Source organism: Hemitrygon akajei, chromosome 1 (assembly GCF_048418815.1).
Source record: "Hemitrygon akajei chromosome 1, sHemAka1.3, whole genome shotgun sequence".
NCBI classification, from domain to species: Eukaryota; Metazoa; Chordata; class Chondrichthyes; order Myliobatiformes; family Dasyatidae; genus Hemitrygon; species Hemitrygon akajei.
The window spans coordinates 59,135,240-59,159,849 of record NC_133124.1 but is presented as its reverse complement, the minus strand read 5'-3'; the positions used below and the strand labels follow the sequence as shown (position 1 = coordinate 59,159,849).

The 24,610-nt window shown below is 39.3% G+C and overlaps 1 protein-coding gene across 7 annotated transcripts in view; it reads left to right on the top strand.

Annotated features, from left to right (window-relative positions):
- The window catches only part of dlgap1a (discs, large (Drosophila) homolog-associated protein 1a), an 811,451-nt gene that overhangs the window by 488,214 nt on the left and 298,627 nt on the right, over window positions 1–24,610 (top strand). For all 7 annotated transcript variants that reach the window (XM_073043846.1, XM_073043853.1, XM_073043819.1 and 4 more), the window contains one exon: window positions 21,045–21,142. The gene's annotated coding sequence lies outside the window, so the exon portion shown is untranslated. The remainder of the gene's footprint in view (window positions 1–21,044; window positions 21,143–24,610) is intronic.

Genomic DNA, 24,610 nt, shown 5'->3' with positions numbered 1-24,610 from the left:
TGTTTATTCTCTTTACTGAAGCTGACCTATTTCATTTATTCACCTTCAATATATTTCATTCAACTTATTTGAACCATTTTCTTCTTCTCTACAAGTGCCTGTCATATTTTTAAAAGCCTTGAATTACAAACACTCTTAACATGTTACCCAATTAAAAATAAATTCAAAAGCTCATGGTAGGTTTCATCTAAGCTTAAAATGGCATCTTGTGATTGAAAAGCATCTGTCAGAAACTTTATTTCAGTTTATAAAAACTTAGTTTAATTCACAATCAAATTAAACTGAGGTGTACCCAACCATCTAACTTACCTTCCCCTGAATAATCAATAATCAATGTCAGAGTTTCTCATCCACCTTTGTTAATGGACAGCATTTCAACTCAGAATAATTTCAAAAAGAATATCAATTTACCTATTTATCTTATGTACATTTGATTGCTCAAACATCTTCAAATGCTGAAATGTATAAATATTCCCATTTTACAACAGCTGTGTGATAATACTGAGCAGCTTCAAAGTAGAAATCTGATTATGTTGTTCAAAAGTGCAGTTCAATGGATTTCTCTGATCAGCACACAGACACCTTTCTGCTTTTCTTTTTATATGGTAATGAAACACCTGTTAAAATTTTCTTTTGAGAAACTATCAAAATATTACGAACATTTAATGCAGAGAACGCTTGTTTAGTAGATCATTTTATTTTGATTGCACTTCATCATGCATCAATACATATACCCATAGAACAAAATATTAGTTAGATTTAGAGGAGTGGCTCCCAAACTTTTTTGTGTCACTGCCCCCTTGGTTTCCAGGCCACATTCCCACCCCCTTTCCTTACATAACAACTACAAAGAATTTTGAATTATGATACACAATGGGGAAAAAATACAAACTGCAAGTTCAAAGCAGTGACAAATAATAGCAAAAACTGTTCAAATCTATATAAAGCTACAAATAAGATTCTTTCTCTTCCAACTTAGGCTTGGAAATTGGAAAAGGTCACAATGACCAATGTTGCATTTAAATATGATTAACTGGGATTGAAATGCGGAAAGGACTGATTTGATTTGATGAGATTCACTTCATTTCCTTACAATTGAAGACTGATTTCATTAAACTTGGCAAGTAATTCTGATAAATAAGCAACACCAAGCCTAATATTCTTGAGTTGTTTACTAAATAAAGCATTTGACTCTTCAAAGAACTTTATCAGAGATTTAAAAAGTGCATGAAGACAACTCAAGCACTTCCTTGTGTGAGCCATCTGATTTATGTGTGACAGCAAACATTCAACCTGTTCAATGTTCTCGAAACAAAGCTCTCGAAATAGCTGAGAATTGAAAGCATGGCTCTTGATCTTATTTACCACTGTGATAACAGTATTTAATGATTTGTGTAGCCGATCACTTGTGTATTATACGACAAGATGTTGTTTCTGAATTGCACAGTGAATCATAAATACGTTAGCTGCAGGCTTTTTCAAGAAAGTAATAACCCCATAGTGGTGGTCTATCATTGATTGTGCCCCATCTTTTGTACAAGCAAGAACGTTAGTGATTGAAATGTCCTTCTCTTTGGAAAAATTCCTCAAAAAAACTGAAATATTGACTCCCCATTCATATCTGCTTCTAGTCCCCTTGTAAATAACATCACTTGAACCATGCTTCCCTTTTCTATGAAGTGAATAAAACCAAGAAGCAATGATTTGTTGCCTGTCAGAGTTGACTCACCCAGCTGCAGAGCAAATTCTGTTGTCCTAACTATTTTGCACAATGTGTATCCACATTCTCAAACATTTCATCAATTCACCTTTGAAAAGAGTTGTTGCAGAGCAGAATCACTGTAATGAGTTCATCTGGTGACTTATGCAAAGCCATACTGCTAGCAGAATCAGATCTTCTCTAATTGTATGGGGCTTTCCAGACTTAGCGATGAACAATGAAATGTTGTGTGAAGTACACAAATCATTACTGTTTTGTTGTGAAATGCTGGCAAATATGTTTAAGTGCTTTCAGTTTCTGAAAGCTTTTGTGAATTCACTGAAATAAGCCAAGTTCTTGTTTGCTTTATCAGAGTGTATTCCCATCAAATATTCCAGGAGCCTGAATGGTTTCATTGCCTCATTTGAAAAAACCTTTTCTACACAACAAACACATTTGCTGTCATTGCTCGGTGCGGGTATGAATCCATATTTCAGATACTCCACATTATACTGTCTATACTTTTTCCTTTGGTCTACTTCTTCCATTTTCGTTATGGAATAACGACCATGGCCAATCATCTATTATGTCCAACCTCAAGTGCTGCGATCAATAAACAGGAAGGTTATAGCTCAGGCAAAACCTGACTCTCTACCTGAAGGGGGACAGCGATACCTTGGTTGGGCCATGGGCTAGAGAAATGCAGACAAGAGCTTTCAAGAGAACAGATTCTGAACTTTACCCCATTGGATGCCATACCCTAATTCACACGAATTGAGTCACTGCATGGGAACTGTACTAGCCAGTCCCAACCCGAAAAGTCAACTATCTATTCATTTCTTTAGATGCTGAGTTCCTCCAGCATTTTGTGTGTTGCACTTTACTACAACAATGAACAACAATTATGCACTGACCTGGACCTAGAAATAACATGGTTTCTTCAGTCCAGATTTCTCATGATATGCCAAATACAGAAGTATCACATTCTGTTTCAACAACAATAATGTGCTTTGATCAAAGTCTAGGAGCACTGTGGGTTAGCAAGAGATGAGGTGATTACGTAATCATTGTAATCAATTATGAGGCACTGAGAATCAAGTGCTTATAATAAGTAAACTCGAGTGAATCTGCAGATGCTGGAGATAAATAAAAACACAAAATGCTGGCAGAACTCAGCAGGCCAGATGGCATCTATGGGAGGAGGTAGTGACGACGTTTCGGGCCGAAACCCTTCATCAGGAGTGAAGTAATATGGGATGGTCGAGGGGGGATAAGAAGTAGGGAGAGGGATAAAGTAGAGAGCTAGGAAGTGATAGGCTGGAGGGAAATGGGCTAGGAGGAAGGTGGAGAATTATGGGAAATAAAAGAGAAAGAAAGGTAGGGCTGGGGGGGAGATTATAGTGAGGGGGGAAAAAAGAGAGAGAAAGAGAACCAGATTAAAATAATAGATAGGGATGGGGGTAAGGGGGGGCAGGGGTATCAATGGAGGTCTGTGAGTTGGATGTTCATGCCAGCAGGTAGGAGGTTACCTAGGCGGGAATAAGTAATTCATTTCTTAGATTAAACCTATAATACCTCAGCTGCCCCTCGTGCTACAGAGTGCCTGCCCACCAACCCCTCTATCATTGTCGCCCCCCCGCCCCGGAAACTCTCACTGCACAGGTGCACAATAATGCCCAATTTGGGACACACTGGTCGAGAGGATATTATTATTGTAAGAAAATTTCTCTTCAAAATTGCATTATCCTGGCATTTGCCATTACACAGCTAATGTCCTCTATATAGGGGAAGAATATTAATCAGTTCATTAAACTAAACAAAACAGCAATTTATAAAATCAAGTATATAGGAAGATCTTCTATCATTTTTTGTCTGTATATCATGGTATCTGGGGTCCAAAGTCTATTTCGCAGAACTTACACAGGGGTAATTTGTACTTTATCTTTATGGAGCCCAATGGACAGTCTCTGCGGTGGGAGAACTTAGTGACACCCTGCATCATAATTTAAGAAGTTAGACTCTTTGACATCAGCATTACCACATGACAAGCAGGAAGTCAGTAGTTCAAAGAACAAATGGAGGAGGAACCTTCATTTGGAGAGCCAAACCAGAAAAGGAATGTCATCTTCAAAGTGTGAGTTTCACCATCAAGAAAGAGTGATTCCTGCAAAATTCTCAAGAGCCTCATCAAAATTTGGCCCAAAAATTAGAGCCACTATGCTGAAGACACCAATGCATTCCTGAAGCTGCAGATGAAGCTAAGGAAGATTTCCACTCCCACCTTACAAATTATCCTGGTTCATATCCCAAAGGGAGACAAATTAATAACTTTCAGTCTCTTCAAAAGCAGAGCTTGATAGGTTCTTTATAAGTAAGAATATCAAAGGTTATGAAAATAAGGCTGAAAAGTGGGGTTGAGAGGGATGATAAATCAACCATTATGGAATGGGGAGCAGACTCAATGAAATGAATGGCCCAAATCTTTTCCTATGTCTTAGGGTCTTGTGTATTTCCTCACAGCCCATGCTTCACAAACAACATGACAACTCACAAACAACATGACAACTCCCAACCAACATGTGCCACTGAATGTCTACATCTGTGAAAAGCCTCTTGGCTTCTCTGCCATAAAAGGCACAAATAGTTTGATATGGATGACTAGGAGTTTGAGGTATTAATTAATCACCTGCATACATTTTTGTTGGATGGAAAGCTCCACTACAAGGGAAAATAAAAACACCTGCAGGCAGAAGTCCAGCAGAAAATGATGAGCTAAGGAACAGAGATAGTGAGAGGTGAGAGCACAGGCAGTTCAGCAATTTATTGTTTGCCATGACATGTGTGAGTTCATCAATATTGACAGACCATTCAATGCACCATTCTGCTAAGAGCCAAGAATAGAGATTGCAGCCAGAACTTATCTGCAGGATAGAGAGGAATATCAAGGCCTCTGGAAATACACCCACAAACTTTGACATCACCTTTGATGTAAGCATTCTTGACTCAATTTAAAAGCAAGCTATTTGATGTAGTCTTGATAGCACCACTTGCCAACAAGAAGTCAAAGATGCCCTGGAAGTTTCCCTTATTGAAATTCTAAAACTTGATAATTTCAGTCACAATATAGCAGGAACCTCAGAGGTGTCATTATTGTGACTGTATTCAAAGTATGAAGATGTTCACTGTTGTAACTATAGAAAACTTTCTCTGATATCTGCCACAATAAAAGCCATTACGAAATTCCTCTTCAACAGCTTCCTTTGAATCATGATTGGAATTCCATCCATCCAGGAGCAAGTGGACAGGATCTTCAACACCCGACAGTTCCAAGAGAAATGAAGGGGGCAGCATCAGCCACTTTCTTGACTCTCATTTGACTCCATCAACTAGTATAGGCTATGAACACTCTCCTCAAATTTGGCTGTCCAAGAAAATTTTGCTAAATCTTATCCAAGTTCCAAGCCATTGTCAACTCTGTTTACTGAACTATACAGGACATTGGTCCCCACACACAATATCAGAATCCATCAACTCAAATGCAGTAAAAAGAGCAGTACATAGAACTACCTGCAGAGAGGATCACTTTATGATTCCTCCATTTAATGCAGGTTCCATTCAGGGTCTCCAACACTGGGCCCTGTCCTGAACCTAATAGCGTCCATACCATCCAAACACTCTATCCCAGACCTCTCTATCAGCTGTTTATGAGTCCTTCCTCCACCTGGTCACAATACCCCAAGCTGACCCTTGAGTTTTAGTGTTGGAAGATCTAAATACAACAATCCCTTCCCCCTTCTTGGGCTTTGCTCACCCACAAACTCACATGTTACTAGACTTTAGAAAGATGGGATACTAAATGTAGGAATATTCTTTGTGTATGTGAAGTGTGCAAAGACCAATCTGTTGTACACAATACATTGATCCACATGCTGTAATGGGAAGTGAGAACATTCTTTGCCTGAGGTATGGAACTATTTATGGAGCTTTTAATCTTAAAGATGGATAGTACAAATTTGTGTGCATAATACAGATATAATTTCCAGTTTTGCTTATTGGTATAATGCGTGTTTCCTTATCTTTTAAATTAGTAAATGAGTAACTAATATTTACTCAAACTCAGCAGTTACCATTTGTTGGACAATCCTATGGAGCCTCTCTCTCCACCAACATTCCTTTACTGTCCCTGCCATATTTCAGATGAAGTAACATTGTTGAAAAGAGAAGCAACATTAAAGAAATTCTACTTTACTGTTAAAATCTGAAATACTGCCATCATATGATACTTCAATGCATTTGGACTCCTTTACATTTCAATCTGAGGTGAGGTAAACTCTCGATTAATAATTACTAAGAGGGTCGTTCCTTTTTCAAGATTTTACTGATAAAATATTCAAGATTTCTCTCTGAAAGAGTATGTCCCATAATGCGTTATGGAGCAGGTTTGTATAAGCCTTGTATCTATTTGGATAAGAATGATTAAAAGTGAGTAAATCAAGCTGATTTGCCATTGATTTTTTTTCCCTGTACATGGATGTGAGTGATTAAAAACCAACACTCCCACTCACCAATGTGATACACTATTCGTTCTACAGTCACATGGTTCAAAACAACATGCTCTGCTGATAACTTGTAAAATATCAGCCTTCTCTACCTGTTTAAGCCACTCAAAGTGCTCTGGAGCTGTTTTTAAAGCATTTCAGCCAGTGAGTGGGAGTGTGTACTGCAGAATGGCTGATACAGTACCCATTTCTGGAAAGGAGGCCAGAGATATTTTGATTACAGACAGGTCAGTTGCCTTGTCAACTGGACTGTGAAAATTGCCTAGAAACAGAAGTTCATCTTTATTCGCTGCATTGAACAAATACTGTTCAGAGTGAGCACTCAATTGAGTTGTAACCCACAAAATGATGGAACTTGAAGAATTCACTTTTAAAAAATGGTTAAAGCTGTGTGCACTCACGACTGCTTTGAAAACTGAGACCCGTGAATTCCCTGATTACAACCGCCTGCAGCGATCACAGGTGCTGTATCTTTAACATTAGGAATCATGGGAAGTCTATAAGAACCCTCTGCATAGCAATATTAGTATAAATGACTTCCATCGAAATGAGGGAAACTGCAGGGAGGGTAATGGATGATTACAGTGCGTGTGGCCACTATTGTTGTTTCAGATTGGAAAGTAGTTGTAAATCACTGTGAGGAAAGTGCTGTTCTTCTGCAACGATCACAAAATATATCTGAATTGTACATGGCTACTGTGAGTACTGTGAGACCCAGCAATGATGTAGATAATTTGAAGAATATTAAAATCTCAGACAGAAGTGGACAGCTATACTTGAATGCCCCAGTGGGAGACCATTTATTCATGTCTCTAAGCTGTCTTGCTATTTGAAATTTTCTTTGCTTTACTGGGAGTTTGTAGGTTGTACATTATTGTACTGATTACTGGCTGTAAGGCAAGGATGTGCTTCACTTATTGATGACATTATGATGTTCATGCACAACTCTGAATCATGCCAGAAGTGCCTGCTCTAATTTCTTGAGAGAGATTTCAACAGGGAAAGTCAATTTCATATTAAAATGTTTATTAAATAGTTTCTATGTCTGCATCTTTTCCATATAAATAGATGCAAGTAGGTACCATTTCTTAGTGTTTACTCTCAGTTAAGAATAAGTTTGTCCAACATCAGAATTTTTTGAGGAGGTATCATGTACAGTCGATAGAGAAAATGCAGTGGATATGCTATGCATAGGCTTTAGGGAGAGCTTATGATACCTCGTCAGATTTCCAAAGGGAATTATGATGTATTGAATTTACTGAAGGATAATTCAGGACGGACAGTCAAGAAAGCTCACTCTGAAGAGAGTTGGACGATGCAAGTCAATACTGACATGCAACAGAGATCATCCTAACTCACTACATCACTATGTGGTACAGGTAGGGCTAGATGTTGGTCCATATGAAGCAGGGTTTTTGATTGGTAAAATTGTTCATTTTTGGGTGTTGGCAACTGGGGGGGTCAATAGAATACAACCAACAAATTTTACCCCTGTAGTCGGCAGGGTGGGGAGTGCCATAATCAGCTGCCATCTTTCTGATAAAGAAAATCCACTGAGTTGAGAGAAGCAGCATTAAAATCTAGTGACAATTAAATTTAATTTTCTTTTATGTAAACAGTAGTAGTCAGGATAGACCTGTATTAAGCATATTCCCTTGCAATTTCAGAAGGACATTCATTCTCCCTATTATGCAATATTGGGTACCCATGCAAATTTTAACCTCGTCTTTTAAATCTTAGGTAGCTTCAGCTGCTTGGCATTAGAGAAGAAAATAGCCAACAGTGGAACTAATTGTACATATGTTTTGCAGCTCTCTCAATCAGTGCTTAAGAATATTTGTGCTGTCTACCTTTTGTAGAAAATTGTTCCTGACATAAGTATGGTTCACTTTGTCATTGCATTTTTCTAGTACAAAACAAAACCCCACTGACCTTAAATGCATCAGGCTTATTTCCCTCATTGTATTGGATTAAATGTTGTATGATATACCACCATTTTGGTAAAAATGAATGATACGGCCATGCCTTCAAATCTTAATGTCTAACTAATGAGCTTAGGTTATAAATTACTCACCTCAGGTACAGTCCATACAGGATGAAGTTACTGAAAGGCAACTGGTTCTATTTCATTAGAAACATAGAAATATAGAAAGCCTACAGCACAATACAGGCCCTTCGGCCCACAAAGCTGTGCTGCACATGTCCATATCTTAGAATTTACCTAGGGTTACCCATAGCCCTCTATTTTTCTACGCTCCGTTCTTTAAGAGAAAGTTTATCAGATCTTGTAGCCTCTTCCTTCAATGGAGGAGAGAACTATCTTACCAACAAAAGCTGTGAGTTGGATTCAGAATTTTGTTTTATTGTATGTGATACTGAAACTACAGATAGAATAATAATAGTAGCATCTGCAGGTTACTATAGTTACAGATGGTGCTGATGCTTAGGGCATTTTTCTGTACAGCCAATGAAAGTCAAGTGAAACTAGTTCGCTTGAAATAAATTACATATCATGTATAACTTGCATGTACATGAAAATGATGGACATAATGTGATGGTCCATTGTTCCCTAAACTTGAGATGAATTTGATAATTAAAATTAAGCTTCAGAAATTAATTTTGATTGGATTTTAAATGGGCAGGTGTCCATTTCAGTTAGCTGAAATGTGAGTAATTGGATGTGACCCTACCTAGGCTACTGCAGGAGTGACTGAGGGCAAGTCTTTAGATCAGACTTTTTTCTCCCTTATCCTACATAGACTTTAGTAAAGAATTTCACAGGGTCCCTCTGAGTTCAAAAGTTCAAAGTAAATTTATTATCGAAGAACATATCATTTTCTTTCAGGCATTCACAGTAGAACAAAGAAATACAATAGAATCAATGAAAAATTACACACGATGGACAAATAACCAGTTTGCAAAAGATAAACAACCAATGTGCAAAAGACAAACTGAACAAATACAAACAAAATACTAATAAACAAATAATACTGATAATGAGTTGCATTTATTTATTTCACAATGCAGCATGAAGTAGGCCCTCCTGGCTCTTTGAGCCATGCCACCCCTGACAAATCCAGTTAACCCTACGGGACAATTTGTTACTGTTGCTTTGTGTATCAGGTGTTTTTCTCTTCACACTTCTACTTGTTTTTTGCCAAGCCACTGCTCCAGCTCGTGGCCACATCGTTGGGCATCTCAGAGCTTGGTGAGAGGGCATGTTTGGACCAGGTGGAGGATGTCCTGGGTTGGGGCACCACAGGGGCAAGCTGGGGTTTGTCGGGCACCCCATCAGTGTAGTGTTTGTGCTGTTTTTACATGTCGACTTCTGACCTCCACAACCTGGGTCAACACGTTAACATCGTGTGGAGGCTTGCATGCTTGAGGGACTCCATCAGGCAATGCCAATTCTGGGGCACCCATATTGGAATGGCTGTGGATGAGATGCCAGACAAAGAATGATCCAACCCCGGCTCCCGAATGGACAAACTCATGTCTGCCCCTCCCAGGTCACACTCCATCATGAATCGATGGGGCAATATAAAATGACTGACTAACCTATCCAGTAAATCTTGGGAGGAAACTGGAGGACCCAGAGAAAACCCATGCATTCAATGGGGAGTTGTAATAGGATAGCACTAACTCTATGCTACCGTGGCACCCATAATCTGTGGAATCAGTTCAGTGCTGAGGTGAGTGAAGTTCTCCACGCTGGTTCAAGAGCCTAATGATTGAAGGGTAATAACTGTTACTAAAACTAGAGGTATGGGACTTAAAGCACATAGTAGGTTAATCCAGAAAATTATGTTGCATCGGATTCACTGTGACTTGATAATTTGGATACAAAATTGGCATGCCCATAGAAAATGGAAAGTGGATGTTGATGTGTCTTATTCTAGCTGGATGTCCATGATGAGTGTGAGTGTGCATGTGTGGGGGTCTTTTTTCTGCAAGTTTTCCTACCTTGGCCTCTGCTGTTTGTGATATTATATAACTGACTTGGATGAAATTTTGGATAGGTGGATTAGTAAATTCACAGATGATAGATAAAAATTGTGGTACTGTAGATAATGTGTAAGTTTATTAAATGGTATAGCAGAATATAGATCAGTTACAAACATGAGCAAAGAGATCTCAGGGTCCTAATAAATATGTCCTTTAAAGAGATTGCACAGGTCGATAGGGTGGTACAGATGGTGTATTTTATGCTTTCCTTTACTAGTCAAAGCATTGTGTTTAAGAGTTAGGAAGTTATGTTGAAGCTTCATAAAACTATGGTTAGATCATATGTGGAGCACTGCTTTCAACTCTGGTAGCTGCATGATAGAAAAGTTGTCGAGGCTTTGGAGAGGGTGCAGTAGAGGTTTACTAGGATGCTGTCTCAATTGGAGGGTGTGTGCTGTAACGAGAGATTGAACAAAGTTGGACTGTTTTCCTGCAGCAGTACAGGCTGACAGGAGACCTAAAAGAAGTTGATAAAATTATGGGATGCACAGTTAGAGTAGATATCCTGTATCCTTTCCCCAAGTTTGAAATGTCTAATACGAGAGGGCAGCATTTAAATGGAAAGGGCCATATGCAAAGGAAATGTGCAGGGAAAGATTTTCAGCTTTCTTTTGGACAGAGTGGTGGGTGTCTGGGATGTGCTGCCAGAGGTGATGGTGGAAGCAGGTGCTGATCCACATCAACATGTTGAAGTATCTCTCCTTGGACCAACACCTTGTTGTAATCATGAAGAAGATTCATCATTGGCTATGTTTCATCAAGATTTTGAGGAGATTTGTTAAGTCACCAAAGCTCTAGCAAAGTTCTACAGATGTATGGTGGATGGCATTCTGATTGGTTGTACCACCACGTGGAGCAGAGGCTCCAATGTACAGGATAGAAAGAAGCTGCCAAGGGTTGTATCCTCAGCCAGTTCCATCACAGGCACAGCCCTTCCCACCATCAAGGAGATACTCAAGCTGCATCCAGCATTAAGAACTCTCACCATCTGGGTCATACCCTCTTCTCATTAGCACCATCAGGGTGTAGGTACAGGACCTTGAAGATGCATAATCAACATTTTAGGAACAGCTTCTGCCCCTCTATCATCAGATTTCCATAAACATTCACTATGCCTCCTTTGCACTATTTATTTATTATAACCTCTAGTAATTTTTATGCCTAGCACTGTACTGCTGCCACAAAACAACAAATTTCATGACATGTGGTATGTCAGTAGTAATTAAATTGACTCTGATTGAAAATATGCATTTAAGAGACTCTTAGATAAGCACATGAACGTAGAGAACAAGGAAGGATATGCACCATGTGGAAAGAGGGATAAGTTTAATTAGTTCTCATTAGCTTAATAGTCTGGAACAACATCATGGGATGAAGGGCATGCCCAGTGTTGTACTGGTCTATGTTCTCTGCACTATATCATTGAATTCTTCTAATCATCTCTCCAGCAAACCTACATCACCTAGACAATCTACAATTATCCTGCAAACCCCATGTCTATATTTAAACATAGAACACAGAACAGTATAACATAGGAACAGTCCCTTTGGCCCACAAGTTTACGCCAATCTAACTCATCCCATCTGCCTGCCCATGGTCTATATTTCTCCATTCCTGCCTGTACATGTTCAAAGTAAATGTATTACCAAGATACATATATGTCACGTATACTTCCCTAAGATTCATTTTCTTGCAGGCATTCATAGTATAAACAAAGAGATAAAATATAGTCAATGAAATGTTACACCAAGAAGCAACAAACGTGCAAAACAAAACTGCAAATAATAAATAAATTAATAAATAAATAATACTGAGAACATGAGTTGTAGAGTCCTTGAAAATGTGTTCATAAGTTGTAGAATCAGTTCGGAGTTGAGGTGGGTGAAGGTTATTCATGCTGATTCAGGAACGTAGTGGTTGAAGGGTAGTAAATGTTCCCAAGAAGAATGTGGTATCCTGCCTCAATGACTATCATCCAGTAGCACTTACACAAATGTGATGAAGTGCTTTGAGAGTTTTGTTGATTAAACATACCAACTCCAGCCTGAGAAGTGACTTGGATCTGCTCCAACAGGTCAACAGCAGATGCCATTTCATTGGCTCCTCAATCAGCACTGTCATATCTTGACTGCCAAGATGCATATATCAGGTTGTTCTTCAATGACTACAGCTTGGCATTCAATACTATTATCTCTTCAAAACTAATCAATAAGCTTCAAGGCCTAGACCTCAATACCACCTTGTGCAACTGTTTTTTCAATTTCTTCACCTGCAGATCCCAGTCATTTTAGATCATCTCCTCCATGAATCAGAATCAGAATCAGGTTTATTATCACCATCAGCACAAATGCACCACAAGGCTGTGTGCTTAGTCCCTGTTCTACTTACTTTATACTGTGAGGATAGGCACAGTTCCAATCGCATATTTAAGTTTGCTCATGACATCACTGTCATTGGCTGAATCAAAGATGGTGATGAATCAGCATATTTGGGAGATTGAAAATCTGGGTGAGTGATGCCACAACAATCTCTCACTTAATGTTGGCAAGACCACGGAGCTGATTATTGACCAGAAGGAGGAAAATGGAGGCCCATGAGCCTGTCTTCATCAGGAGATCAGAGGTAGAGAAGGTCAGCAACTTTAAATTCCTCAGAGTTATCATTTCAGGGAATCTGTACTGGGTCCAGCACTTAAGTGCAATTATGAACCAAGCACAGGAGCACTTCAACGTTCTTAGAAGTTTGTGAGGATTCAGTATGTTGTCTAAAACTGAGACAAACTTCTATAAGTGTGTGGTGGAGAGTATATGTACTAGTTGCATCATGGCCTGATATGAAAACACCAAAACCCTTGAACAGAAAAGACTACAAGAAGTAGCGGATATGACTGAGGAAAGGCAAATGACTCATATGACTCAGTCCATTACAAGCAATGCCCTTCCACCATTGAGCATACCTACATAGTGCACTGTCACATGAAACTGGCATCCATCATCAAGGACCTCCACCATCCAGCACCTGCTCTCTTCTCACTGCTGCCAAACAAGAAGAAATTATTATCCCTGAACCATTAGGCTCTTGAACCAGGGAGGATAATTTCACTGAACTTCACTTGGTCCCCTTCACTGAACTGTTCCCACAACCTGTGGACACTTCTAAGGACACTTCATCTCATATTCTTGATATTTATTACTTATTATTTATTTTTTTCTCAGCTAGTAAAACCTGAGGTTCCGGCATCGCTAAGCATGCTCATTTGTCAATTGCTAGGAACTTTTTGACTGTTCCGGTGGTGTTTAGTATTGTGGCTTTCTGAAGATTTACATAGATATTACTGCGCAGCCTGAATTGTTTAATGCTATTGTGTAGTAACTTTGGGATGATACCTGTTGTATATATTACTACTGAGACAATGTATACCAAAATCTTTCAATTTCCATTTTTAATTCAGGATATTTCTGGTGTCTTTCACTTATTGATACCTGTGTTTGGAATGGCTAATTCTATTAAATAAATTGTTCTTGTTTATCCTTATTATTATATCTGGACAGTTACTATGGATTGCCCTATCCATAATAACTGATCAGTCATGATGTAATTTGTGATATTCTGACTCTAAAACTGGATCAGGTTTGTATTTATAATAAGGTGTGATTTCATTTATGAGTTTGGATTTTAAAGCAAGATTTTGATGAATATTGCTTGCCATTTAATCGTGCCTGTGTAAGTAATCAAATTGAGTAAACTGCTGCAGGATCCTGCATTGCGTTGGTTTGTTCCTGGTTTCTTTTAGCATTTTCTGCATTTATCACCTCATATTTCTTGGTCTTTTATTATATTTTTTTGATATATTTTTGCGTTGACCACCTGGTCCTGTATTACCACAAGAAACCATTCTGTTCCTGGGAAGAGGTCTCCAACTCTGAGCCAGGCATTTGACACTTCCTCGACATGTAGTCTGCTCAGATCATAATACCACAAGACACAGGAGTGGAATTAGGCCATTCAGCCCATCGAGTCTGCTCTGGAATTCCATCATGGCTGATCCCAAATGCCACTCAACCCCATACACCTGCATCCTTTGATGCCCTGACCGATTAGGAAATGATCAACTTCTGCCTTAAATATACCTAAGAACTTGTCCTCCACCGCAGTCTATGGCAGAGCATTCCACAGATTTACTACTCTCAGGGTAAAAAAAAAATTCTTTCTTACCTCTCTTGTTAAAGGTCACCCCTCAATTTTGAGGCTGTGCACTCTAGTTCTGGAAAACCCCACCATATCTCCACATCCACCATATCTAGTCCTTTCAACATTCAGTAGGTTTCTATGAGATACCCCTGCATTCTTCTAAATTCCAGTGAGTACAAGCACAAAGCTGCCCAATGCTCCTTATGTTAACCCCTTCATTCCCACCTCCTCTGAACTCTCACCAATGAAAATACATCCTTTCTGAGATACAGGGCCAAAAACTGTTGGCAACACTCCAAGTGCGGCCTGATCAGTACCGTGTAAAGTAGTAGATCATGCCTAACTAATCTTAAATAGAATTTTTCAAGGAAATTACCAGGAAAGTTGATAAAGGCAAGGCTGTGGATATTATCTATATTGACTTAAGCAACGTCTTTGACTAGGTCCCGCAAGAGAGGTTGGTCAAGAAGGCTCAGTCACTTAGCATTCAAGATTAGAGCGTAAATTGGACTAGACATTGGTTTTCTGGGACAAGCCAGAGAGTGGCCTTAGATGGTTGCCTCTCTGACTTGAGGCCTGTCACTAGTACTGTGCCACAGGGATCAGTGCTGTGTCTATTGTTGTTTGTCATCTAAATCAATGATACGAACGAAATTGTGGTAAACTGGACCAACAAATTTGCAGATGGCACCAAGACTCACCAAGCTTGGGGATGTAGTGGACAGTGAGGAAGACAATCAAAGCTTGCAACCAGCTGGAAAAATGGGCTGAGAAATGGCAGATGGAATTTAATGACGACAAGTGTAAGGTGTTGCACTTTGGGAGGACAGACCAGGGTAGGACTTACACGGTGAGCAGTTGGGCACTGAGGAGTACCCAAAAGGTTTTAAGTGGTTTATTTATTTTATTTTTGTTTCTAACAATCATCTAGTAAATTTAAGTATTTTAATGTATTCTTAACATCTTTCAGATAATATTTTAGCTTTTTAAATTGCTTTTGTTTTTATTTATTCATTTACAGGATGTGGGTGTCACCAGCTAAGCCGGCATTTATTGCCCATCCCTAGTATTTTGTTGCTTTATGATGGATATTTTAAAATAGTTCAGAGGCCTTTAATAGTATCAGGATATCAAAAGGTAATCTGGGGATTCAATTGAGTCCTAGTTGCTGCTTGCAATCCTGTCTACTTTGCAGGACATCCGAGGTAGCCAAGCCTTGGTTGTTATCACAAAGCTCAAAGCTGTTACAGGAGATAGCAATCCAGATCAAACACCACCCAGCCTAAGTCACAGTGCCAAGGATGGAAAGAGCAAACAGGCTGATCAGGAGGAGAATATTTATATCCCTTTATATTCCAGATCCCTTGAGATAAATCCCAAGACTCTGTTAGCTTTTATTTAATTCACATCCCTCTCTTTTAGTAATTTCTGTATTTGCAGCTCCAAGTCTGTCCATTGCCATAGTTCCAAGCTTTTCATTGCTTTGAAAGTATGATAATTTCAGAACATTTAAGTTTCTCCACATTAAGAGCTACTGCTTTTGCGGGCCCACTCACTTGTTCTTTTGTAACTTGCTCCTCCTAACTCATTTCCTACAGTACCACTTCATTAATGCCAACTGGAAACCTCCTTACTCAAATAGTATTCCATGTGTTACTTCAATAGAAACATTAATTAGTTCAATCTATCAGATAATCATCCAGGCTAAAATAGTTCAAGTGAATATGATAAGCATCCATCGACTATTAACATCAGAAGGTAATTAGGATGCTTCTAATTTTTATTCCTTCTGTTTAGCTTCTGCTAAGTACCATCAGAAAATGACAGTACAAAGGCATAGACTTGTATCTCTAGTCATTAACAAGAAATGCATTATGTTGGTACATCAGTACAAATTAATTAGCTTGTCTGCAGTGGAATGTTTTTCAGAGGCAGAGTTCAACAAGGTTATATGACCATATAGCATTTTTAATGCTCCACTAGTGATAAATTTCTTTGTTAAAATATTAGTTTGACATTACTACTGTATATCTGCTGTCTTTTATTGCAGTATTCCAATGCAGTTCCTCTGTTCCACCCCTTTTGATTTTATACAGGAAGTACTCAGTTCTATAAACAGTGTGCCAGCAAATTTGTCTTTCGGCTCTTGTGATCTTGGGCCATGAGAAATGACAGAAATGCAAAATTACATTAGTAGTGTTGGGGATCATTCTGGCTTACAAAATTATGGGTAGAATAATTATGGATTAACTAAAATGAGAACCATTATTCAGGAACTAAAGCCTGTACACAAGCTAAGCTCCAACTCAGCACTCACAAAGTGCTGGAAGAACTCAGTAAGCCAGGAAAAAGGTACAGTTGATGTTTCAGGCCAAAACAGCATCTGCAGGTTTTCTCTTTTATGTGAAGAACTTAGCAGATCAGGCAGCATCAGTGGAAACAAATAAACAGTCATGTATCGGGCTGAGACCCTTCCTCAGGACAAATTCCAACCAATACTTTGTGGCTAATGAAACCAATTGTGTGACAGTCCGATTCTGTCCAATTGAAACTACACAATAGATGAGTCATCATTAGAGTGAAGTCAGGGAAGGCATTAAGTGACCATCTCCTGCATTAGCACAGAGTTAAAGGTGTTTCCCTACCATTTAATATGCAGATCAGAGCAGGTCTGTTCGATCAGTTTAAAATTCTGTCTGTATATTCATGAAGACATCCTTCAATGCTGTAACAAAAGGGGTATATTTTGGGAGTTTGTGCTTTTGGTACAAATACCAGTATTGAATACCCAAAGGGGTTTTGCTAGTTGGGATGTGCCAACATTTTAATCATGTAATTCTGTAAAATTACCAGGCTCTATTCAAAATGGTAAGATAATTATAGCAATTGCAACACACACAAAATGCTGGAGGAACTCAGCAGGTCAGTCGGCATCTATGGAAATGAATAAACAGTCAACATTTCAGGCTGTGAACTCTTCTTCAGGACTGGAAAGGAAGGGGGAAGACACAAGAATAAAAAGGTGGGAGAGGGGAAGGATGATAACTGGAGAGGAAGGAATCTGTTAGGAAAGGAGAGTGGACCATAGGAGAAAGGGATGGAGGGGACCCAGGGGGAGGTGACAGGCAGGTGAGGAGAGGTAAGAGGCCAGAGTGGGAAACAGAGAAAGAGAAGTGGGGAGGGAATTTTTTTTACTGGAAGGAGAAATTGATATTCATGCCAGCAAGTTTGAGGCTACTCAGATGAAATATATGGTGTTGCTTCTCCACCCGGAGTGTGGTCTCATCTTAGCACAAGAGGAGACCATGGTCTACTGGAACTGTAATTAATCATTTATAGTTGTTTTATGCTTAAGAAATATGCAACATCTTATCAGGAGAGTGAGACTGTCTTGAGATTCTCTTGGATTCACCTGGATGTTCTATCCTGAAGGTTTGCTGTGTGAATAAGGACTCCTATGGGTCTCAGGTATAGCTCCCGTGTGGCTCAGTTTTGGTCAGCCACAACAAGTAGTAGTGGAAAGAAAATGTAGAGCAGCATACAAAAAAATGCTGGAAGAACTTAGCAAGCCAGGCAGCATCTATGGAGGGAAATAAAGATTTGACATCTCAGTCTGAGGGCATGCATCAGAGTGGAAAGTAAGAGGGCAAAAGCCAGAATTAGAAGGTGGGAAGGGCACAAGCAGACAGGTGATTGATGAAACCAGGTGAGGGTGGAGGTGGGTGGATGAATTAGAAAGCTGGAAATTGATAGATGGAAGAGGTAAGGGGCTGAAAAAAAAAGAATCGAATAGGAGAGGGCTGTGAACCAGGGAGAGGACAGACTTCAGAGGGAGGTGAGAAAGGGTATGAGAGGAACCAGAATTGGGACTGCAAAAAGAGTAAAGTGGAAGGGGGAGAAATTACAAGAAGTTAAAGAAATTTATGTTCATGCAATTGGGTTGGAGACAACCCAAACGGAATAAGAGGTGCTCTTCCAACTCGAGTTTGGTCTCATCATGGCAGTAGTGAAGGCCAAGGACAGACAGGCCAGGATGGGAATGGGAAGTTGAATTGAAATGGGCAGTGAGCAGGATTTCCTGATCCTGCCTTTGTGGTGGAAAGAGCAAAGGTGTGCAGTGAAGCAATCCCCTAATCTACGTTGGGTTTCACCAATGTAGAGGAGATCACACCAGGAGCACCAGATACAGTTGATGACCACAAAAGACTCACAGGTGTAGTGCCTCACCTGGAAGGACTGTTTGTGTCCCTGAATGGTGGTGAGAGAGGAGCAAAAGGGCACGTGGAGCACTTATCCTGCTAACAGGGATAAGTGCCAGGTGGAAGATAAATAGGGAGGGATGCATGTATACAAGTCATGTATGGAAAGGGGGGAGAGGCAGGGGAGGGGGAAGTAACAATGTACTTAGTCATAGTATCACATTGGAAGATGGCATCAGTTACGGGGAATGATGTGCTTGATATGGAAGGTCTTGGAGTGGGTAGGTAAGACAAGGGGAACCTATCTCTATTATGGGGGTGGGAGGAGAGGTGAAGACAGATGTGCAGGAAATAGAGGAAATGCAGATGAGAGCAACATTGATGGGAAAAATATAGTAATATTTGTTGCTTCACAAGGGTATAGAGATCAATGTTGGAAAGTATTTGAATCATCCCTATTATCTTTATATCAAAATCACATCTCTTCAACAATCCAGTTAGCCAGCTGAATTATAGATGGTGAAATGGATCAGTGATTAAAGTATATAAACCTAATAATACAGTTAAACTGACTGAGTTATACTATGGAAATATTGATTTCATCCAAATGGGCCCAAAACATCTATATGAGATAAAACTTCCCTTTATTACAGCAAGCCTTATAAACCTAGGATATAGTAGGGATCTACTCACAGAGAATTAGGCAAACTAAAAAGTTTACCAAAATATCTCTTGCATGTAATAACCGGGAATTTCAGCAATGCACTTTATGGTTCCAGTAGAATTATTTCTCTTTATCTGTGCGGTAGAGTATTCGTACAAAAAGCAATACGTTTCATTTCCAAATCTATACAAAAAATCCTTTCAAGCTGAAGTATTATGTTTTTGTGTTTTGTGCCAACGTACTTAGAAATTGATTAGCCAATCAATCAGGATCAACATGATGTTATGAAAAGGAAATCAAGCTTGACAAGTTTACCATGTCTCTTTGAAGATATAACAAGAAAGTGGTAGATAAATGAGAATCAGCAGAATATAATATTTCTGTAATGCAGAAGTCACTCAGTAAGATGTCACAGACTATGAAGCCCGTGTTTACACTAACTTGTGCTAATTGCATTTTATTTTTCCTAAATTTCCATCAGTGTCCCTTTTCCTTCCTTCTACTTCTCTCCTTTAACACTTACACATTAGGGGCAACTTAGACTGGTCAGTTAACCTTCTAACCAGCATATCTATACCACATAGGAGGAAAATGAAACACAAGGAGGGGACGAGGGTTGTGTTAGGGCTGGAGAAGAAACCCATATGAACACAGGGAAAGCACGCAAGCTCTAATTACTGAACAAGATTAATGTATACTGGGGTTGGGTAATATATTAGCATGGGAAAGTGCATGACAAGATAACAAAAACAGATAGCTGTGAGAAATGGAAATTTATGGAGTGGCAATCAGTAAGTATTGGACTGCTATAGAAATCAGTACTAGGCACAAAATATTTAATCTTTATATTAATGATTTAGATGAGGAGACAAACCTGCCAATGGTACCCAGGTAAATATATTAGCAAGTTGTGAGGAGGCTACAAAGGAATGCAAATAAGTTAGTGAAGTGATGAAAAAGTTGGCAGATGGAATATAATGTGGGGAAATATGTGGTCACAGTCATCAGTGGCTATTTGAGTCGTAATGCCATTAGGAGTACTTAATCGGTAGTGGGAGCTTATCCCTACTAACACCCCCGGCTATCACAACCTTAAGGAACTAATTAATAATCATAATAGTAACATTTTCAAGAAGTAGGGTGACGCTAATTTCATTCTCTACTCTCCCTACTCTCTTACAATGGGATTCTTAATTTTGGAGAGTGAGATGACCTTAGTTGTAATTAACACACCCCTTTTCTCTCCCGCTCAACAAATTACTGACACGTGCAGAGAAATATTAGAAGATTGATTTCATTTTATAAATTTTAGCATAAATAATAAGCAAAATCAATCATGATCAGTGTGCTTGGATGACCAGGGTATCTCTTATGATTCTTGAACACATTCCCCATCCTAACATCTTTGTTTAATTCTTGGTATCTGAAGAGTTACTGACACAGCTATGAAGTGGTAAAATTTAATTCAATCTAAGAGAAATGGTTTCAGCATGAGGTATTGCTTGAGACACATTTTGGCCAGTTTCCAGCAATTTTTTTCTTTCCTGTTCAACTTTTCAACATATGCTTGCTGAGAATAACTAGGTGTATATTTTAATACAACATGCAGATGGTATCTATTTGGTGTGCATTATGATAGTTTGGTTAGTGCTACTGGCTACATTTACTCTTGCTGCATTGCACTGCAGCTGTGTTACACCACTCATTGCCTCTTTCATTATTTTTAGCTAAAAGTTTATTCGTCAATTTGACAAGAGCACATGGGAAGAAAACAATCACAAAGGAGCAGGAAAGAACAAGGAGTCAGGGAACACAGACAAAAAAGGTAATTATGTTTCCATTTCTTGAAGATAAGATTTAAAAAATGTAAATTCTGTTAAGAACTTTTGTGAAAATGCAAATTATATGTAAAAATCAAAACATTAATAGAAGTTTGAATGAAGGAATGGCAAAATTATTATGATGGCTCATTAGCTAAAATATCCTTTGAATGTGGATCCAGCTCAACCAAATACTCGTCAAAGGATGAAGTACTTAACAACCATAGAACAGTATAACCAGAGGATCAGTGTCCTATTAGCAATGGAGCTATGCTGGAAGAACAGAGTAAATTATTGATTATAGATTACTGAAAATTGTGCAACTAGCAAATATATGCTCACAGCAATGGGAAGTATTTGAGTTCTGCCTGCTCTGTTCATAATGAGATGTTTGCCCATTGGTTCTTCCTCTTCTCCACTTCAACAGAACTCATACAAAAAGGTTCTCAAACTGAACAATAATAGTTCATAAAGGTGCAAGAAAACTTGTAAAGAGTCCTGTAATGCTGTTTTTCGCTAGACAATGATCTGGTTGAATGGGCCCATAAAATAGATGCACAATTTTCCCATCCCTATTGTACATTGCTGCAAAAGTGGTACAACTGCTGCTTCATAGTTCAAGTGCTCTGGGATCAACCCTAGTCTCCATTGTTGTCTGGAGTTTGCATATTCTGCCTGAGACCATGTGGGTTTCCCCTCCAGCCGAACCCAGCCCTCATCCCCTCCTTGTGTTTCATTTTTCTCCTATGTCGCATAGATAAGCTGGTTATAAGGTAAACTGGCCACTGTAAGTTGCCCCTAATGTGGTAGAATTTGAGGAGCGAGGTGGTGGGAAGGCAAGGGGGGTATTAATGGGAAGGTGGGAAAAATAAGATGTAATAAGTTAGTGTAAATGGATGTTTCACAGTCTGTGTGGGCCCAGTGGCCCAAAGTAACTTTTTGCGCTCTATGACAGCGTATGGAGTGAGCTGCCAGCACAAATGGTGCATGTGAGCTCAATTTCAACGTTGAAAAGAAGTTTGGATAGATATTTGGAAGGTAGGGATATGGTTGTGGTCCTGGTGTGGGTTGATGGGAGAAGGCAGTTTAAATGTTTCAACATTGACTACATGGGCCAAAGGGCCTGTTCCTGTGCTGTACTTTTCTGTGATTCTATGGCTCTGTAACAGCTCATATTAGCAATTAAGAATGCCTAGTCCTGATTTATGAATCTAGCATGGAAGAGGTGAAAATGAGTTTCCAGTCACTGACAGATCTATTTGTAAACTTGTTACACTAGAAGCTCATGATAGTTCTGCAGAGGCCTACTCAATATGGTTCAGGCCTCTGCAGAATTACCATCAACTGCTAATGCTGTCAGAATGTATTATAAAATTAGTTATCTACATATTAAACAATAACTCTCCATCCTCTGAGGAAAGCTAAGGATTCTGCCTTCTATTGAATTTCCATTTTCTATTACCATCTAAAAGAAGTAACTGAACACATGGCTTTGCATTCACATTGCTCTGAATTGCACCACAGCTTTAACCATCCAAAGTGATTGACTTTCCACTTGACAGGATGGAAAAACCGATTGCTTTTCATTTTAAGTGCAGCTTGCGCATGGAGACAATTCAGCTATTATTCATGGCAAATCTTTCAGGACTTCTGACAAGATCACTAGCTCTGAAAACCACTCCACAGTGAGCAGTCACGGGATGAATGTAGTGCTGCTTGCAAAAGCCACGCTAAAAGTGAGGACGTCATTTGTACAGTTTACAGAACAGGGTTTTCAGATTCCCTGTAATATTTTGCTGAAACTAACTTTGTTGGTGCTCACACTTCTCAATGTCACAGAGCAGTTGGGATTTTGCAGTGGGTTCTTAAAAGGATAAGGAGAGTATTTCTCCAAATGATGGGATAATGCAGAGATGGAGAGAGAGTTACTGGAGTACTACAAGAGATTTGACGGATCCAGATAAGCTGTTGGAGAACAGTGCCCACACGAGACATGCTCTTAATACAAAAGGACAACAACAAAAAAACAGTCCGAAGCTATAGCAAAACACCACTATTAGGAGCTTGTCAGCAGACTCTGATTATTTGCACCTTGAGGAATGTCTGTACTCACTCTACTGCTCCTGTGAGCTGAAGGAAAAGTAAATGATGTCTCCTCTCCTTGGGTAGGAAGATGGGGCAACTTTCTAAATTTGTAAGATGTAGCAGTGATCAGCAACAAGCTCCTGAGGCTAGGAGCTTGAGAATGACTGGTATCCTGGCAAAGTAGTCAAGGTGCACAGATGGAGTTGTATCTGATGTCAGAGAAGGTCACCCCTTTCAATTGAGATGGATAATGCACGTTGAGTGATAACCTTTTAAATAACTTGATTTTAGGCAAATAGCATTGGTGAAAGTTGGCTATCCCTGTGAGTAAATAGGAACTGCTGTTTATTAGTGATATTGCTGAACATTGAATTACGCTTTTATTAACTTCATCTGGAGAGCTTTATACTGGAATAAAAGGAAGAAAAAAAGCACAATGCTCATCTGATTCCAATAAAATATAATTTTTCGGGTTGTGTAAGCAAATTTATTGCTTTCATTTGTGTGTAGTGGGTGCAGCACAAAGATTCTGTTAGGCTGGTTAATTAGTGTACATATAAACTGAAAATGATTACCTCAGCCTGGTGAAGAATGTCTTGAGGTACATTTGGAAGACTCGTGTTGTGTTAGAGTCTCTTACGTACCATGTCTGAGCTGGGGTAAACTCACAATATTTACCACCTATAAATTCAGATGTGTTCAACTAGAAATCAAGTAGTCAGATTAAACATAAAAAGCAGTCCTTAATCACACTAGGACACCAAGTTTGGCTCCCTCAGATAAAATTATAATATCTCCCAAAAACAGCTGAAATGTGGAAGGGTCATTTACACCTAATTCTTGAGTAAAACAGAACTTATGCCACTCCCAGTGGAACAGGGTTCAGAAGACCAGGCAGCATCTAAGGAAAAGAGTAAACAGTCAACGTTACGGCCTGACACCCCGAGTCCTGATGAAATGTCTTAGTCCAAAACGTCGACTGTTTACTCTTTTCCATAGATGCTGCCTGTCCTACTGCATTTCTCCAGCATTTTGTGTGTGTTGCTTTGGATTTCTAGCATCTGCAGATTTTCTCCTGTTTGTGGAACTGGGTTCAGTTGCACATAGCTGTCAACACCGGAACCAGACACCAACAAATAGGAGGGAGAGATGATTTTCAGGAAAGTGTTTGAAAGTGCTAGTTCATAAAATATATGCCAACAGGGAGTCCTTGTATGTTGGCAGGGTGTAGGGAGGAGACCCTACTGTTATAAGATCCAGGCAGGAGTGACTAGAATCACTCGGGTAATGGGAATACTGCAAATGATGGTATATTGTCAAAACGTTTGAAGAACACATAAGGTAGAACAAGATGAGCTGCAGATTGCTAACAAAACTGCTACCTAAAG